At 47.9% G+C, this 20,558-nt stretch overlaps 1 protein-coding gene across 1 annotated transcript in view; it reads right to left on the reverse strand.

Annotated features, from left to right (window-relative positions):
- Positions 1-20,558, reverse strand: part of LOC146839617 (NXPE family member 3-like) — a 294,129-nt gene that overhangs the window by 273,263 nt on the left and 308 nt on the right. The gene's annotated exons all lie outside the window — the stretch shown is intronic.

A 20,558-nucleotide genomic window follows, 5' to 3' on the forward strand; every position in this document is an offset into this window, starting at 1 on the left:
CCCGACTATAGACGATTTGATAGGGGAAATGGCCGGGGCAGGCTGATTCTCCAAGTTAGATCTAAGACCCGGTTACCACCAGCTAGTGTTGGATGAAGCGTCCCGCAACATCACAACCTTCTCAACCCACGTCGGTCTCCGGAGGTATACTCGTCTGAGTTTCGGGGTGTCCAGTGCGGTGGAGGTATTTCAGAATATAATACACAAACTAATAATGGACATACCAGGAGTCATCAATGTCAGTGATGACATAATGGTGCACGCCAAGACCACCCCGGAACACAACTCACATCTGACTCAGGTCTTTCGCCGACTGCAGGATGCTGGACTCACTCTCCATAGGGAGAAGTGTGAGTTTCTAAAAACGAAGCTACAGTTCTTTGGGTACACATTCTCCACTGAAGGAGTGGACCCCAACCCTGAAAAGGTCAAGGACATAAAAGATGCTGTCGCCCCCACCAACGTTACTGAAGTCCGCAGATTCCTTGGTATGGTAAACTATTGTGGGAGATTCATACGAGACCTCACCACACTTACTCAACCACTACGGGACCTCATGAAGGATTCCACTCCCTGGAAGTGGGGCCCAGACCAAGCCAAGGCATTTGCAGACATCAAGGATGCACTCCCAGAGGTGACTACACTGGCTTTCTTTGACCCTGGGAAGATGACCTCGATAACCGTAGACGCCGGTCCAATGGGGTTAGGTGCTGTTCTATTGCAGAGACAACACCGGGAGGAGGACTGGGCTCCAGTAGCATTTGCCAGCCGATCCCCCACCGAGACGGAACAGCGTTGTTCCCAAATCGAAAAAGAGGCCAGCGCCATCCACTGGGGGTGCCGTCACTTCCACCTCTATGTCTATGGCAAGCCGTTTGTAGTAATGACGGACCACGAACCCCTCCTAGCTCACTTTTCAGACACTTCCACCAGACCGCCACCTCGGATCAAAAAGTGGATGTTGCAGCTACAGAATTATAACTGCCGAGTTGAGAATCAACTAGGGTCCCGAAACCCTGCAGACTACTTGTCACATCACCCAAGGGCCGCCACGGCTCAGGAGATGGAAGATGCTGCTGATGCAGAGGAATATGTGAAGTGTGTCACAGCCCGGTCTTGCCCCCTCCCACTCTCCTTGGAGGATCTTAGAGAGGAAACCAATAAAGATGACTATTTGCAATGGCCCGAGCTGCACTCAAGAGTGGTAATTGGCGCCAGGCCAAAGACGGATGGAAAATACTGACAGCAAATGCCCAGCGCATAATGGACAGTTTGTACCACGTTCGAGATGAGCTTACTGAAGATGCCACGGGATGCCTATTGAGAGGACATCGACTGGTAATCCCAACGGCTCTGACTGCCAGAGTTGTTTAGCTAGCCCACACTGGGCACCATGGCATGGTCAAGACAAAGTCCAGGCTCCGAACCAAGGTGTGGTTCACTCTCATGGATGAACTGGTGGAAGCTACGGTTCACTCCTGCTCATCGTGTCAAGTGACTGGAGATGTCCCTCGTCCAGCCCCGATACTTGCGGAACCAAGGCCGCGAGTACCCTGGTCATGTATTAGCCTCGACTTTGGCAGTCTCCCCGACAGTCGCCACACGTTTGTGGCCGTCGATGATCACTCCAAATACCCCGAGGTCGAGATCGTAGCAGTGCCCAGTGCCACAGAAGTAATTCCGAAACTTGAAAAGATCATGGCGACTCACGGCCTCATACAGGAACTGAGGACCGACAATGGGCCCCCTTTCAAAGGACAAGAGCTAGCCACATATCTAAGCACATTTGGCATCCGCCACCGGAGAATTACCCCAAGATGGCAGCAAGCGAATGAGGAGGTGGAACGTTTTATGCGGACCTTAAATAAAGTGATACACATTGCTCATTACCAAGGTCAGTCGGTGGAGTTAGCCATTTTCACCTTTCTACGAAGTTACCACCAGATTCCCCATACCACCACAGGGGTAGCACCAGCACATCTCCTCATGGGGAAAGTGGTTACGGATTCCATTCCACATCACCCCCAGTGGCGCCCTGAGGTGCCTGATGATGTTCAAGTTGACTCGAGACGTCTAAAAGCTCATGCTCAAGTCAGTCAAAGGAGGCGGGCGCAACCACTGACATTTGAAAAGGGAGATTTGGTGCTACTCCAAAATTGAATAACCAGTGGAAAATTCCAATTGCCATATGAGAAGGACCCGTAGACAGTTGTCAACGTCAAAGGTACTCAGATCATCGCGACTCGAGGGAGAGAAACAGTGACCCGAAATATATCACACTTCAAGAAATATCAGCAGGCGGTGTCACCGTCTGTGCCGGCCTGGGTGAGGCCTCCCTCGGGCACACTGGCACCAACGGATGGCAGACAGGACCAAACTTTGGAGACCTCCCCGGCAGAAAGTGGTGGGGAAACCATTGACAGTGTCCCGACTCAAGGAGGTGAAGTGGCGAGCGCAGGACCAGAGGCAGATCATGGTCACCCTGGAAATGACTGCAGCGAGGTAACGTCTGGGACCGGAGCAGGAGAGACCCTGGGCGTGGCAGGTCCCAACATCGCCTGCGGGAGGATCCCGAGCCCACTCGCCACCTGCGGGACTATTTCACTTAAGACTGTTCTTAGTTGTTTGAATGAAACTGCTTATGGTACGCCTGAAGCTGGGGGGACTAACCAAGCATACTTAGGCGCTTGAGTGGTCTTTGTTGTTGGTTTAATATTTGTTGGGAAGGAATGTTGTGTTGTGCCTGTGACGTAACAGGCACGTTGCGTGAGGGTCAGGTGACCCTTGACTAAATAAATAGGGTACGCATGAACGTACGCCAGTTGGGCTACGGACGGCGATATCCACAAAACCCACTCCTGTCTCCTGTGTTCATTTAAGGCCCGTAACGATCCCCCGTGACCCTCCACTAGTGTCAGAGCTGGCTAGTAACTCAGGCACTCACCCGACACAACAGGCACCTTAATGTTAACATCTCGAAACACGAACCCGCCAATGACCTGTTACCAAGAATACATCTGATTTGAAAGTATTCTCACACTTATATGTTTTAGATGAAACAGCGTAGTTTCACTGCATAGATTTTTTTCACAACGTGGCACTTTGGCTCTTTTCTTACATTGCTGCAAAGTAGGCAGAAAGGACGGCTGTCTAAACCCAGCCCTACAATCAGATCACCCAGTGCCAAACTTGAGTGCTGACGTGCACCACGGATGTGTAAGAAGCTGGCTCTCCTGGTGAATGTAAATGACGTGGTGCAACCTTCGCCACACAAGCGTCATCGGAACGGTTCTGTAGCATAGCATAAATAATAATTATTGTCCTGAAAAACATCAATATGAGTCTTGCTGGCAGCGTTAAGCCGCAGTCAGGGCTTTAAGTGGGATTTTTAAAAAATGGGGGGTCTCTCAAAGGGGCGTGGCTTAAAAAACACATAGGTCAAAAATATGTGATTAGCATAGTGTGCCGCCCGACTTGTATTTTGCTGGTTCTGGCATTGCATCCAGATATGTGATACAAGTAACATCATACCTACAAGTCAGGACTATTGGCTTTGTCAATGGTTGTAAGTTGCATAAGATAAATAAGCAGCAACTGTGGCTTGTATATAATATTGAAAAAGCTTCCACTTACAGCCCTGGTGACACCATGACAATGTTGCTGCTCCCGAGTTTCAAAAAAAGAAGGGAAATCCAGAGAGAAAATGACTCTCTTTAAGGATTTCCCTTCCCCTACAACGCTCACATGGCATGACATTATGCCATAACTTCTCCACTAGTGAGAAGTGAGCAGTGTGAGCATGCACACAGCAATGTGCCTGTTGTCACTGCAGTCCAGAACAAGCATTGGCAACAAACCTACCTGGTGGAAGGACGCTCCGCTGCGCACTCTGCATTGCCCGGGGGTCGGAGGTTGTGAGACCGCGCTGAGACCGCGCTGGACGCCGCGAAAGGGACTACAGCCCGCATAGCCAATAGGTCTCGCCTTTGGGACCTTATAAGTGTTTAGCCATGCAACACCTGCTGTTGTTGCACCAAGGATATTGTGCTGGATAACTAAACACTTATAAGGTCCCAAAGGCGAGACCTATTGGCTATGCTAATGCTCATTACAGTGGGTCACGGTGGGCTACCAGTCTATACCGTCGCTTGCAGCCACGGGCTAGTTTCTTCAAGCTCAGCGGTCTTCATATTACACCACTGGTTGATGGATTACACGGCTGCCTTTGATTTATAGGTCTGAGTGAGACAACTGGTCCTGTGTGGTTGATACTTTCTTGGAATGATTTCTGCAGGAGGCCTGAGAGAGGAGGCATTCAGGGAGGTTTTACTGTTTTGATGTATGTTGCTTCAAGCTCTTTAGCCATGCATGTCTATAGTGACTGATTGGTTTGGTTTTAGGTAACTATTTTTTCCAGGATCAAAATTTAAGTTTTAAAAAACTGGAAGACACGAGAAAGTGGTCTGGCCAGGACTGAGTTTGCACTTACAAGATACAATTATCACAATATTATTGTGTTTGAGACTTGGTCTTTTATTGTTATGTGTATTTCACGTCATCTTTGAGATGCTCCTGCTACAATAAAAAAGTTTATTTGCTTCTTGGAACCAGGTGTGCTCTACCCAGAGTGATAAAACAACTGAATGCATAGATTGAAACTGTGGCATAAGAGTCTCCTGACCTCTGCAGCAGGATACAATTTGCAAAGGTCATATTTGCCAGCCATCAGTGGACCGTTTTAGTAGCTTTTTATTGGCTGTGTCCTCGGTCACTCAAATTTGTCACCCAATAGACAAGACTTGTAGGCGCAGGCACGGACTATTTTCAAAAGGGGATTTTAGGCATATAATTTTACTGATTCCAAAGGTATCATTCAAACTAACGTATTTTTACTCTAAAAATGTGAATCAGTTGGAGGGAGTTTTGGGGAATAACTTGGCTTATTTCCGATAGGTTAAAGGTCATTGGAAGTAAAACCATCCATGCGACGTCTTTTAGAATTGTTATTTTCCCGTAATCAAGTGGGTATGACACATCTGGGAAAAAAAGCAATTCTTGGAAGCAAATATGTAGGGTAATAATTTTGCTTTGCGATATACTCGGCAGAATTAGTCAATATTCATGTGCTATTAAATCCACAGAGCAATAGTTACACGCTAGGGCGGCGGACCCTCACAATTTCTACCCAAGAGTGCACATGGCTCTATTATTGTTGTGCAGAAGAGCGCAGGCTTCGCGGATCCCTCCACTCTGTTCCCCGACGATACTACATTGGCGACGATGCATCAACCTCCTTCCGTGCCTTTCGACTGCTGTCATTCTCATCACGCGATCACAGGGCTGAGCAAGCGACGGCTCCCAAGGACGCCACGTCGAAAGGCGAAGGGCGGAAGGGGTGACACTTTTTTTGATAGAATAATAACCAGCCTGTGCCAAGCCAGGCATACGACATAAATCCTGAAAGCCACGCTCCCTCAAGTTTTATTTCCCCTGAGACTCGAACTTGCATGTGGCGTCGAAACTGTGTTGTGACTGAGGATGTCAAGAAAAATATAGTTTATGGGATCATTTTGTTCCCGGGCTGCGTAATTATCTCCTCCGTACTGTCATGGGATCCCTGCAGCATCTCACAAATAAGACATTTAGGTATTATGTGCAGGAATCTGATTGGAATTTATTTCGTACCGAATATATTTCCATATTCCCTGCTTCAGCATGCGAGAAATGCGGCTAAATAACATCCCCGGTTATCGATCCAGGTAATGACTGTGGATAATATGGACACAGGCTTTTTACAGGGTCCAGCACATTTTGAGATATCCTCGAAATGTGCACATTAAATGCCATTTTGTAGGTTGCCATACACTTATGGATACACATTGATTGCCATTAAAGGGGCCATCCGGTGAATGATGTCATAATAGGTCTCAAAAACCCATCTGACATCATCAAATAAAAACATTTTAGAATGCCTATGGTTGGTGATTGTTAGCAGTATAGCATGGGTAAGAGAACCGGCATGTTTCCTTTAAGCTTGATAATGAATGTAGTTGGATGATGTGTTGGGGCTTAAGTAGGAAGCACCTGAGTGCCGGGGACGAAAGGTGAGTTTTTGAGGTACTGAAATAGATAGATCTGTGGCTTAATGCCCCCATCTGTGAGTCACAGGTTTACATCTCGGCTTCGATTTTCACTCGCCTTAGTTTAAACAAGCATTGGCGGCCGTGAAAGTGAAACTAATATCCCGCGCGGCCGTGAAACTGAAGCTGACGAAGAGGGAGGGGGAGACGGGAGGGAGTAGGGTGCCTGCGCGTGGCATAGGAAAGCCATAAACTAAGGAAAGACAGATGGCACCTGATAGGAAAATGAAGCGGTGAAAGTGCACAGCCGTGCGCGCGGGCACGCTTACGTGCACGCAAGCTTTAGGCCACAGGCAGCACTTAGAAAACCTGTACACCAAATGTCTCGGCCAGTCCAGCGCATGCACTGGATCAGGCGAGACCTAAAAAAACAGACCGACTGTGTCAGGGCACAAAACAGAGCCCGATAGGGACCTGTTTCCAGGCCCCCTTTAAAAAACTGCCGGTGCTCAGACCTGGTGAGACCCGGCTCACTTAAAGCCCTAGCCTCAGTGCGGACGTACACCATGGACGTGCAAGAAGCTGGTGGCTTCCCTTACAGTCGTGTTCCTTGTGAGCGATGTCTCCTTGTGAATTTAAATGACGTGATGTGGTGCAACCTTTGTCATTGTAGCACAAGCGCCATCAGAATATTTTTTTAAAATATGAGTTCCATCAATATGAGTCTTGCTGGTGGTGCTAATAAGAAGTAAATAAACAAGTAGTGCATAAAGAACACAAAACACTTATGAATGTAGGGGAACTGTAAATAGCAGGTGCTCCTCGTGCAAAAATCGGAAATGATGATTCAGAGCCCTAACCAATAAGGAGTCACGAAACATAAGCGATGCAGGAATTAACCAATCGCAAGCAGCATTCTGTATTACACTCCATAGAGTGATTACAGGAGGTCTTGCAGACAGCGCATGCGCTGATGCTCGACCTAACAAGTTAAAAAAGAGCCGTGTGATGAAGTTTTAAAACAACACAACAATGTAACCGATGGTTCTCTGAATTGCCAAGCCATCATTTGCATTTCGTATGGTGCACAAAAAAAGAAATGCATTTTCCTTGCAAGAGAACCACAGCACGTAATCATTTTCCTACAGAACCTCATTATAAAGTACCTATCTCGTACGATCACAGTCAGTGTGACGCATGACTCTAACTTGGCGGGGGTGGTATGATGACATATTGCATTTTGTGTGGGTTTCTTATGGACAAAACAAGAATGGAATGCAAGGAATATCCTTTTGACAGCTTGTTTATAGGAATTGTTGTTATTATATGGGTAGTCTGTATAGGCCCACAAATAACCTTCGGAAGGTTTCCCCTCACCTCACTCCCCCCCACTCATGTGAACCCTACCCTCACCGCACCCAACGAGCACACTGCTCGCATGGAGGAGACTCATGAGGTGCGCTGCAGTTCCTGGAGCAGCCGATCTGCCCTGTGCCTCACCTCCGCCATAGCTGTCGGAGAACTCAGATGGGACTCTCATAGAGGAGGCACTGACAGGCTCTGTGCCAAAGCTCAGCTCTGCCCCTGACTCCCATAGGAGGACGACGGCTCCCAAAGGCTATGTTGTATATTGAAACATCTAGTTTATTGAATTTTAACATTGTCACGCATCATAACTCATAATGGCTATTATTTTAGTATATTTTCTGACTTGGTTGACAGTTTTCCTTACTCATGCGGAAGCCTTGCTAATAGATCATCAGTATTTGTGTTCCATTGTTTTCGTCCTTGTGCATGTATTGCATATGCAGGTGTTTCAGTCATACAGTGTCCAAGTGATGTTTGTAGGGCTTGAATCAAAGATGTATTACAAAACATTAATGCTTGCACTCTTTATATAAAAGCCTATTACTAACTTTCTTATTACAGAGGATCAGTGACATCTCTAGTTACCTTTAATTAAGACAAGATCATGTAGCTGATCATTTGTGATATATTCGAAAAAGTACTCCTTGCCAGACATTATAAGGTTATTGCAAGTCACCAAGGAGTTCTTGACCCTATGAAGAAACTCTGCATTTGGCCTTGGATTAACAAGCTACTTTTTGATATGTTTAATTTTGCAAAAATTCTACTTTTATTTTTCCGTTCTGCAAACACCCTATCTATTTCATATGGAAGAAGAAGACACCAAAGATTTAAACAATTTGTTGGAAGGGTGATGCTGTGACCATGTATTATAAGGAATAAAGTACTCCCTGACATTCATTGTAAGGAAATTGAAAGTCATCTTGGAGTTCCATGACCTTTAACCCCTTCCATGCGTCGGACACACAGCCGTCCAATGCAATTGTGCTTGAGAGAACCGGATGGCATCCGCTCGTAGGCGCACAAGGCACTGTAAATCCCTCTGGTGCAGGCACCAGAAGAATTACTTTTATTCCAAAACAACCTCAGGAGCTGGGAAATAGCTTCACCAGCTTCTGAAGCTGTCCTGGGTTGTCAGTTAAATGAGAATCAGCCAGCACACTGCTATGACATCATTTCACTGAAAACAAAAGTTAAATGAGCCGATCGGCTCATTTCACTTTCACTGCCTGCTTGCTCGCTGGGCTATCTCAGCCCCTGAGCACATAGGCAGATGAAAGAGGTACTATTAGAAATGGAAGAATCTCCCCTCTTTAGTGGATTCCTGCTTGGGAATTGAAGAAGGAAGGCGATCCCCAAGCAGGGATCCACCCTCCAGGGATAATATATTTGTTTATACATAGGGGTGGGGGCTGCCCAAAATGAGCCTGCCTGTGCCCCCACCTCCCAAACACAATTTGGACAGTCTTTCTGCCCCTCTTGGGGGCCAGATGGGGGTTATTACCCCGATCTTCCCTGCAGGGGTGGTAGAAAACCCAGTAGAAAGCCAGGATTTTTTTCTTATTATGAAAGAGGAGTGGGGACCGCCCACAATGGGCAAGACCAATCGCCCACACAAATGAAATTGTGAAGAAAGTCTTTCTGCCCCCCCCAGGGAACGCAAAAAGCCCACTAGGCACCAGGGATTATGGGGTTTTTTGATACGTAGGAGTAGGAGCTGCCTAGAATTGGCATGCCAATGCCCCACACACCCCCATACAATAATGGGATGGTCTTTATACACTTCTGGGGGCAGATGCGGTTTATTACCCCAGATCTGCCTCCTGGGAGAAGGGAAGCCAACTAGACACAAGGGATCATTTTATTTTATAAAAGAGGGGTGGGGCCGCCCACAATGGGCATAGCGCTGCCTCAACCCCACATAAATGGGGAGCGATGCCTTACTGCCTCCCCTTGGGGGCAGATGATGCAATACCTCCCGAACTGCCCCCCTCGGGGGGCAGAAAGCCCACTGGGCACCTGGGAAAGATGGTGCTTGACTGATGGTGTGCGTGGGTGACGCTTGGCTGGCAGTGTGCATATATGGCACTCATCTGGCAGTGTGTGTGGATGTCGCTTGGCTTACACTGTGCGTGGACTGTCACTTGGCTGGTGGTGTGCCTTGCATGGATTCCCCAGTGTTTCCTTATCCAGAATCCCCTGCAAACCTCAAATTTACTAAAAATATTTTCCTCACATTTCTGTGTGGGGAAGTTGAGAGATCACCACACCGGCACAAATTTCCTACCAACCATTATTCCTTTCGGTCTCCTGTTTAAAATGATCCTTCACTTCTGTAGCGCCCAAAGCAGCGTCAGCCGAGAAACATATAAACAAACTGCCCATTTGGACACACTTTGGTTCCCTCACAATCTCTACACAGTTTTGGCCCTTCCCTGGCAGAGGCGCTTGGCCCACTTACATAAGTGAGTATCATTTTTATCAGAAGATTGAGGGGAACGCTGAGTGGTAGGAAATTTGTGCCGGTGAGGTGATTCCACAACTTTCTCACATGGAAATTTGAGGAAAATGTGACTTTTTAGCTTAATTTGAGGTATGCAGCAGATTCTTGGTAAGAATATGTTGGGGGACCAATGCAAACCACACCACCTTGGGCTCCCCTAAGTGTCTAGTTTTGAAAAATGTCTGGGTTTGGTAGGTTTCCCTTGATATCTGCAAGCCTGAGATCAAAAACACAGGTGACCACGTATCTATCACAAAACTACCTGGTTTTGCAAGGGGGTCACCTGCGTTTTTGGGTTGTGGGTTCGGCGGCCATCTGGGTAAACCTACAAAAAACAGACATTTCTTAAAATTAGGCACCCAGGGAAGTAGTTCAGGGAGGTGTGACTTGCGTGGATCACCCAACGTATTCTTACCCAGAATCCCCTGCAAATGTCAAATTTAGCTAAAAAAAAATCTAATTTTCCTTACATTTCTGTGTGGGACCGCTGTGGGATCACTGGGTCCGCACAAATTTCCTACCAACCAGCATTTCCCCAGGTCCCCTAATAAAAATGCTACCTCACTTGCATGGGTGGGCAAAGTGCCTGCAACAGGAAAGGGTCCAAATCTGTTGAAAGCACAAAAAAAGGAAAAATAGGCTATGTACCAGTAAATTGCCGAAACTGTGTAAAAAATGTTGGTTCTCTGAAAATGTTCTGCCTGTTCTTGAAAGCTGGGAAGGTGGTGATTTCAGCACTGACAACCCTTATTGAAAAAATTAGATGCTTTTTTCTGCAGCACTTTTCCCCCATTTTTTCCCCAAAACATTTTGCTGTATGTTTGCAAATTTCTCAGTCCCCTCCTGGGGACTCCACAGATCATGGGTACTTTTAGAGTCCTCAAGATGTTGGAAGAAACGGACACAAATTTGTCATGGATACTTTATATGGACAAAAAGTTACGGGGGCCTGAGCACAAACTACCCCAAATAGACAAAGAAATGCTTAGCATGTGGGGTCTAAGGCTTAGCAGCAAAGGGGTTAATGGAACTCAGCCTTTGACATAATTCCTCTATATGGTCATGAAACTACTCAATGACCTACAGTATCCTTAGTAATACATGGGATTCTGCAATCCCTGTATAAAACCACATTTCTAGTTTCTTCATATTTAGTGACTTGTGACGCACCTAGTCATCAATAACAAAGACATGACATCAGAACTCAACTGTAATAACTTATTACAGTTGAGTTTTGACGTCACAACCCCTGCTGCCAGAGTCAGCAGCTGAGGAGAATGGCAGGTCAAATCACGGAGCATGATCAGGGCCAGATTGGCCGTAGCAGGCACTGGGTCTTTCCCAGGTGGGCAACCAGGATAGGGGCTGCTGTAGGGCCTTCAGAAACCGTTTTTGTTACCGGGGGCCGGCAATATCGGCCCCCTGTAACGAAATCGGCCTAAATCAGCTGTAGCAAACAGCTCGGCTGCACCCCCATGGGGGCTGACTGAGTAGTTTGCCAGGGCCAGTTTCGGTTCCCAGTCCGGCCCTGAGTATGATTCAAGCAGTTGTTTAAAGAATGAGAACAAATAACTTGATTTTCTTTCATCTGCACTGTCATTGAATCTATATGTGGTCCAGCTTGTTTTTGAGTGACGTTGGTATTTAAACAATTTATAAAGGAGTGTTGGCCATTTCTGCTTGTAAACAAAATGTGTAATAATTGTATAGCTCTTCAATGCCTGGCGGCCCAGCACTCAGGTTAATGTGCTGCATTGCTGCACACTTTTAACAGCCAAAAGGTGAGACCTAATGGCAATGTCAATGTTTGTCTTCGTTTACAGTTAAGGACACAGTGCATCCTGCTCCCATCCGAACTATGATGAGCCATATGTACATAGATCAGTTTGCAGTTTCCTAATAGCAATTCTTTGCAATTCGCTATAAGGAAATTGCAAACAGATATGTACAACAGTGACCTTTACACTGTTAGCGATTCCCAGTAAGTTGCAACTGACCTACCTCATTATTATTCATGAGGTAGGTGGCAATACCTATTGGGAATCGCTAAAAACACAGGGATGGTGGCCTGCTGGGGGCCTTAGAGCACCATGCCTGTGTTTGCTTTTAAGTAAAGCAACATATTTGTTTTTAATTCAACCAGTTTTACTTAAAGAAAAATGCAGGGGCGGTTTCTTTGTATGGGCGTGGGGGCTCCGACCCCGTAGTTGTTGCCTTCGTAAATACTTTTTAAAATTAAATAAATGCATCCTACCTGCTGCGCTAAACATTGATTCTTAAGCTAATCTTTGAGTTCTGACCCTCGTTCTGCGCTAGGGTCAGGCAGTCACAACAACATTCCCTGCACATGTGCAGTGTCGCAGAATGTTTGGGGCTTACTTGATTTCAGCCCTTGTTTCTGTGACGTGCTCGAGTGAAGGGCCACTCCTCCCTTGTGAAGTGCACCACCCTCGCTGACTGACTCCCTTTGGGCGCTTCAGGCTGCAGCCTGAGCTTTCCAAAACAGCAGGTTAGTCAGCGAGGGTTTGCCTTTCCCAACTCTTCAGAGTGGGGTGGATCAGCCAGCCTTCCCCCACCCCACTCTGTGACGAGTTGTTAACAGGAAGCCAGGATTGGAGGAATAAGGGTCACGACCTACGGGCAACTCCTGGAGCACTTCTATATTTCTGCTTTGACAGTCATTTGTTCAAAGCAGCACAACAGGGTTTAGAGAATTACTTCAGTGCGCTGGCATGTTACATTTTCTAGTGCACCACGTCAGCCTGGTATGTGCCTTCCTTGAAAAGTTCATTGCTTTTCAATAAAGTCAACTTTGCTACTCACGGGTAGTGAGCTGAGCAGAGCTTTCATTTTGAGGTTTTTTTTAAGGCTGTGTTTGTGTGTTTTTTTCCCAGCATGTCCCCAACCATTCACATTTCAACCCAACACGCTTTCTTTGAGTAAATCCTCAGCCGGAAAACTGTAAAACAGGTATACCTGAGGGACCTTTATTTTTTTCAATTATGCTATAGCAGTTGCCTAGAAAACACCTTTAGTACTGGGTTTGTAATGGAATATGCATTTAAATTTTGCACGTTTTCCAGTCCCCACAAAAGTTTATTTCAAATAATTGCAGTTTAGCCTCTTAAGTATTTTATTTAAGAAACCTTGTTCTTCACATTTTAATGTTTTAATGCAGTAAATATATTGTCTGCTTTGACGATGAGAAACAATATACAAGTTGTGTCAAGTGCGCAGTCTGGTGTTGTACTGTAGAAATATAACCGTAAGATCACTCGTTGTATACAAGGATGCTGTGCTTGCCTACTGATGCAGTTTCACAACTAATGCTTTCAGGGGGTTGTGATCGTGTGCACTTGTATGGATACAACTGAACTGTGTGCCTGTCTCTCCCACTTCTTCATCTATCACTTTGCTAAGTGCTGTGGCCCATAACAAGAAAGTAGCACCACGACAGACCTCCAGCCTGACACGAAAACACTTAACACATAGGAACCAGGCGCGGTGCGTCCATTGGGGCGTTGCACCCCCCCCCGCACCCGCCCGCAGCTCCCTCGGTGTCTCTGAACATAGTTTACTTAAGTTCAGAGACGCCGAGGGTGGGGAGAACCGACAATGCATGTCAGTCAGCATGACGTCGGACCGTGGGCGGTCCGGCATCATGCATTGTCAGACCAGGCAGCACTGCAGCACAAGTGCGCATGAGTGGGAATGGTGAGCTAATTTTTAGCCCGTGCCCAGTCATGTGCACTTGTGTTTTCACGGACTGCGCATGCCCATTAGGAGCCCCTCGGTCTCCTAATGGGCAGGCAGCGGGCGAAGAGTAGGCTGTGCCCTCAGCCAATCCTGGCGCTGCAGCAGCGCCAGGATTGGCTGAGGGGTTGCCACTGCAGTGCTGACGTGCTGTTCCAGTTTGAAGAGGGCAGAGGCGCCAACGCGGACCAGGAGCAGAGGCGGTCAGGTAAGTTTTCCTCTTAATTTTAAATGTATATTCTCCCGTGCGACCCCCCCACCCCCCGCGCGTGACCCCCCCCCCCCCCATTTCTGTAACATGTAGGAGCATTTCAGAGCTTTCCGAACTCGCGCATTTGAAGGTGCGGTCATTTGTGATGTGCACAAAAGCGGCTTCGTGAAAAAGAATTTGGCCAAAATCACACAGTGCGGAAGCTGAGACGCCGTGATTAAGCTCGGATTTAATACATGATCAAATGTCTTTAAAGTTAAAAGAATGCATTTCTGTAACATGTAGGCGCATTTCAGAGCTTTCCGAACTCGTTCATTGCCATTGTGCAGTTCAACTTGCCAAAATCACACAGTGCAGAAGCAGAGACGCCGTGATTAAGCTTGGATTGTGGAGGAAATGAGGGAAGGGGAAGTAAGGGAAGGGAGAAACCAAAGGGGAGGCGGGGAATAGGGAGAGAGCGAGCGAGGGAAGGGGTGAAGGTTGGCGAGCTGTGACACAAACAAATACATGATCAAATGTCTTTAAAGTTAAAAGAATGCATTTCTGTAACATGTAGGCGCATTTCAGAGCTTTCCGAACTCGCGCATTTGAAGGTGCGGTCATTTGTGATGTGCACAAAAGCGGCTTTGTGAAAAAGAATTTGGCCAAAATCACACAGTGCGGAAGCTGAGAGGCCGTGATTAAGCTCGGATTTTTATTTTCACACTGCAATTCAACTTGCCCAATCTCTCGGCATGCTGTGGCGGGGGCGGGGGAGCGCATTCCAGGCGGGGGAGCGGACCCTTTGAAGTATGATGCTGAGGGCGCCAGTGGGCTGTAGTGCTCCCAAAAGGGGATTGCATGGCGGCACGATGCACGTGATTGTGTGCGTGCTCGCCATGCAATCCCCTTTTGGGAGCACTTTGAAATGCCCCTCTTAGCTAGGCGAGACCTAAAAAACCAGTCGGAGACTTCAAGAAACAGGTATTACCTTCTCTTTCCTCCTTTCGTTTATTTGCTTCCTTTGCAATCATTTTACGGCCCACCACTTTCAAATGTCACCAGCCGCCCCTGAAAGGAACAAAACAAAAGATGCACACACCTTACAAGATGCAGCGTGCAACCCATCAGGGCCGGACTGGGAACCACAACCGGCCCTGGCAAAGTGCTCGGCCGCCCCCCTATCCGAGCTCTTTGCCAGGGCCGGTTTTCGGACGATTTTGTTACAGGGCCGATTGCTGCAAAAACGGCCCTGTAACAAAACGGCCCCCAGGAGCCCCAAACCGGCCCCCACCCATGCGGCGCACCGGGGGATTGCCCGTGCCCGCTACGGCCAATCCGGCCCTGCCACCCATGTAGGCAAGTGCTTCAAAGCCCCTCATAGGTAGTAAGCGCTACACAAATATTGCAATCCAATCCAATCAGTGTGAGGAGGAAACTGAAGTCATAGGTAGCAACAGCAAGAGGAGAGTGATGGAGATAAAGCAGGACACGGAGAATAAAGGAGGAATCGAGTGATATGCATAAATGAGAATAGGTAGAGGAAATCTTAAGAATACAAGCATTACAGAAATTGAAATGGAATTGAATAAACTAGCTTGGTGTGGCAGGGCATAGAGAAAGGAACAGAGTAATGGATGGATGGAAGGGCACAGAAGGGCATCAAGGGTACAAAAGAGGGGTATTTTATTTCTGAATGCCATCCACAAAATGATTGTGCTACAGGAATGATCTAGGTAGGATATCAACTGCCAAAATATACCTCAGTTAAGTATGAATAGCTGAATATAGATTGAATATCCTTAATTCAAAATCTATACACTTTGAGATATCCACCAATGAAGCCCCATAGTGACGGTTGCTCTCGTTCACTACGCTTGCTCGTATAGTCTAATTCAGGATTAAGCCTTACGCCTTACCACTTTCAAAATCCACCAGCCGCCACTGGAAAAACGGGATGTGTTTCAAAACAAACAAAAAAGTAACGTTTTCTTTTAATTTTTGTAAGAGTAGACAGTGACGACCACTGCCTGCTCCTAAAAAAAACTTTTTCGCATATATTCACAAAGGGGAAGTGGTCCCTTGGGGACCCCTTCCAGTTGGTGAGTAGGTTACCACCAAATTGAATTTGGCAGTAAAAAGTGAATGTTTTACAAATGCATTCCAGTTGCAAAACGTTCATACATGCCACTGCGAGACGCTATTAGGAAGGGACACCCTTAACATGCCCTTCCTAATACCGAATCGCTGACCCATTTTCTGATTCAGTAATGGGATAGTAAATGGTAAAATAGGGTTTGGTGCATGTGAAAAGGATTTTTCTGGACCCAAACAGCCCAAATCGGGCCGTTTGCGACCTGAACAACGTTTCCTACATGTTTCTGGCCCTTCTCAGTTTCCTTGCGTATGTATTCAGAGCTGGTAAGCGGGGGCTATGAGGACCCCTTGTGACATGAATGGTGTGCCCCCCAGGTGAGGCAAACACATGACCGTGGCCCCCGTGCTTACGACGCAGAGTCCGGCTGATGTCTTTACTTCTTCAATCATAAATACTGACACAACCCCAGTGACGCACCCTGAGGGTCAGACTCCAGCCCCCAACTGACATTACAAGGAACACTCCATGCGTGGAAACTGGGAGCATTCCTGGCATGGGCTGCACGCATGCACCTAAAGGGGCCATGCAGCCATAAGCCACAGCACACCCCCCTTACAGAACAAGGCAAAGAATCACACGAGTACAAAGTTCAGCTCACCGTGTCTACAAGTGAACAACCAACGAAGGGTTAAAGAACACAAATACTGTGAACACTAAATCATTTCATAACAAAATCTCAGAAGCGAGCCCGCGCCCTTTCTGTCTTGTAGCAGGACGTACAGAAAGATCACTCCCGCAGCACTCTCACTAGAAGTGCTGTCAGAGTAGATTGTCTCCTCTTCACCTGGCAACTTGTTGCCAAGGTGCCTCCAAGCCTAAACATGCTCCACCAGCAACTGTCACCACATTCCGCTTGATGGAGATAATGACAGAAGGACCCATGTACTTAGTTACACCCTCCCTGTCCCTTCTTGGTTTCCATATCAGGACCTGACCCCCCACATTCAGCTTCCTGCTCTCCACTGAGTTTTGCTCATCATACCTGTGCTTGTATCTTCGCTGGTTGGATCTGATTCTGGCACCAATCTCCTCCCTGTCCAGAGTAGCAGAACCTTTCAGAGGCATCCACTCAGGACTGAGCTTGGAAGTGGCTGCTCTGCCCCTTAAAAACTCAAAAGGTGACCTTGGTATTACGCCACTAGGAGTGATGCGGAGCGCCCACCACATGTCTTTAAGGCCACCACTCCTTTGAGTGGTACCCTAGTTTCAACAGCTCTCTGCACACGGGCCTTCACCATCCTGTCATGAGTTCCGCAAGACCATTGGCCAGCGGGGCATAGAGAGCTGTCTTCTGGTGTGTTACTCAGATATTATTCAAGAATTCCTGCATCTCTGTCGATGTGAACTGCACCCCATAATCCATCATCAAATATTTGAGTACCCCATCACCTGTAAACTTACCTTTGAGGAATTCTAAAGACCGTCAATAGAGTACTCACACCCCTGGTTGTTACCCACTTTGACATGCAGTCTGCCAATAATAACACACACCTTTCAGTTGGCTGTAACAAGGTGAAAGGTCCCATGATGTCCAGACCCAGTTTTGTCAATGGCTCCTCCAGCACAACAACTGGTGATAAGGGGGGCTGTATTAGCCATGTGGGTCTTACCACTGGAAGCACACAATGGCATTCCTTCGCCACCTCTTCCACCTGGTGACCCATGCTTGTGCACCAGTACCACCCTTGCAAGCGGGCTGCCGTGAGGCTTCTGCCCAGATGTCCGTTGTGACCCAGCTTGGATGTCAAGCTCCATGGGTAGAACAACTCTCTCACCTCTCACAAGCTCACTTTGGAACAACATGAGTTGTTCCCTTACCGACCAGAAAGCTCTTAATTCTGATTTTAGCCCCTTGTATTCAGGCCAGCCCTTCACAAAACATGTCTTGATTGTAGGAAACCATTGGCCCTTTTCACCACTCTTTCCCCACTCATCCCTCATGATCGTGGGCTCCCTTACCCTGCTCCTGCAATCCAAGCCAACAATCACCACCTCGGTTTTGCCTTACCCTGGTAATGCTGACAAACAGGCAGCAGTTTAATCTGTCAGCCCAGCAAGACATTGAACCTGGATGTTCTTGCAATCCTTCGCTCCACTGCCTAAGTCTAGGAGCCACCCTCAGTCTAGGAGCCGCCCTCAAGTCTAGGATCCATCCTCAGTCTAGGAGTCGCACTCAAGTCTAGGAGTCGCCCTCGGAGTCGCCCTCAAGTCTAGGAGTCACCCTCAAGTCTAGGAGTTGCCCTCAGTCTAGGACTCACCCTCAGTCTATGAGTCACCCTCAGTCTAGGAGCCACCCTCAGTCTAGGAGTCACCCTGAAGTCTAGGAGTCACCCTGAAGTCTAGGAGTCATCGTCAGTCTAGGGGTCGCCCTCAAGTCTAGGACTCACCCTCAAGTCTAGGAGCCACCCTCAAGTCTAGGAGTCACCCTCAGTCTAGGAGTCACCCTCAAGTCCAGGATTCACCCTCAGTCTAGGATTCACCCTCAGTCTAGGAGTCGCCCTCCAGTCTAGGAGTCGCCCTCCAGTCTAGGAGTCGCCCTCCAGTCTAGGAGTCGCCCTCCAGTCTAGGAGTCGCCCTCCAGTCTAGGAGTCGCCCTCCAGTCTAGGAGTCACCCTCAGTCTAGGAGTCACCCTCAGTCTAGGAGTCACCCTCAGTCTAGGAGTCACCCTCAGTCTCGAGTCTAGGAGTCACCCTCAGTCTAGGAGTCATCCTCAGTCTAGGAGTCACCCTCAGTCTAGGAGTCACCCTCAGTCTAGGAGCCACCCTCAGTCTCGAGTCTAGGAGTCACCCTCAGTCTAGGAGTCACCCTCAGTCTAGGAGTCACCCTCAAGTCCAGGATTCACCCTCAGTCTAGGATCCACCCTCAGTCTAGGAGTCACCCTCCAGTCTAGGAGTCGCCCTCCAGTCTAGGAGTCGCCCTCCAGTCTAGGAGTCACCCTCAAGTCTAGGAGTCACCCTCAAGTCTAGGAGTCACCCTCAAGTCTAGGAGTCACCCTCAAGTCTAGGAGTCACCCTCAGTCTCGAGTCTAGGAGTCACCCTCAGTCTAGGAGTCACCCTCAGTCTAGGAGTCACCCTCAAGTCTAGGAGTCACCCTCAGTCTCGAGTCTAGGAGTCACCCTCAGTCTAGGAGTCACCCTCAGTCTAGGAGTCACCCTCAGTCTAGGAGTCACCCTCAAGTCTCGGAGTCACCCTCTTACTATGGCTGTAGGAGAAACCCTGGGCCAGAGGTCAGTGGTCTGTGTTCAATAGGAAGGGAAGGCCCCACAAATAAAACACTGTCCAGACTATGGCTTAGGCCTTCCCTCCCGGTCTCCAACTGACATTACATGGAAGACTCCATGCATGGAAACTGCACACATCCCTGGCATGAGCTGCACGCATGCACTTAATGGGGCTATGCAGCCATTAGCCACAATGGACTCCCCCCTTGTACACCCTGAAAGCCCCCTTTGGAGTGACTAGCCAAAGGGGCCACAATAGTAAGTAAACCGATATTACTTCCTCTGTCTCCATAACCCAATTGAGCAGGCACTGCCAGGGCTATACCAGGGCATGTCGAGCACCTCCGCCCCCCTTCTACCACCGACCCACGGCCCCTGACACCCATGTATTGTAACCATCCATGAATGGACCAGGGAGTACCGGGCGCTTTGTATTGCAACTCTATTCCTAAACTTAGTTAATCGGATTCCAGGTAGATCCGAGATCACTTTTCGTGATCACGTGATTTTTAATCAATGCGAAACATTGACTTTGGGCACGAGCCTTAAGTCGAAAATAGAAGCCCGAAAAACAAAACAGTAAAGACACGACAGAGGGTTGGTTACTAGAGCGTGCATTCGAAGAAGCGTGTACTCACACTAGCATATACCACAGAAGCGTGTACTCACACTAGCATATACCACAGAAGCGTGTACTCACACGAGCATATACCACAGCAGCGTGTACTCACACGAGCATATACCACAGAAGCGTGTCCTCAAAGAACTACAAACTCGCAGGAGTGTTTACTCACCAGATCATGCACTCACAGGAGCGTTTAGTCACAGGAGCATGCACTCACAGGAGCGTGTACTCACAGAATCACGTACTCACTGTAGCGCATACTCACAGGAGCGTGTACCCACAGATTCATGTACTCACTGTAGCGCACACTCACAGGAGCGTGTACTCACAGATTCATGTACTCACTGTAGTGCATACTCACAGGAGCATGTACTAACGTAAGCGTTTACTCACAGGAGCATGCACTCACAAGAGAGTGAACTCACAGAAAAGTGCACTCGCAGGATAATGCACTCGTGTGAGCGTATACTCACACTATCACGCACATGGAGGAAGTAAGAGGGCGCCAGGTGGATTTTGATGTACAGGATATCAAGAGTAACAGGATTAGAGAAGCCGCCCTCGGGGTAGAAGACTGGGGCAGGGGATGTGGCTGATTTGGGCAGTAGACACATACGTGAGCAATCCAGGGAAAAGCTGGAAACCGTGTGGAGCAGACT

This window comes from Triturus cristatus, chromosome 4_1, assembly GCF_964204655.1.
Source record: "Triturus cristatus chromosome 4_1, aTriCri1.1, whole genome shotgun sequence".
Classification (NCBI taxonomy): domain Eukaryota; kingdom Metazoa; phylum Chordata; class Amphibia; order Caudata; family Salamandridae; genus Triturus; species Triturus cristatus.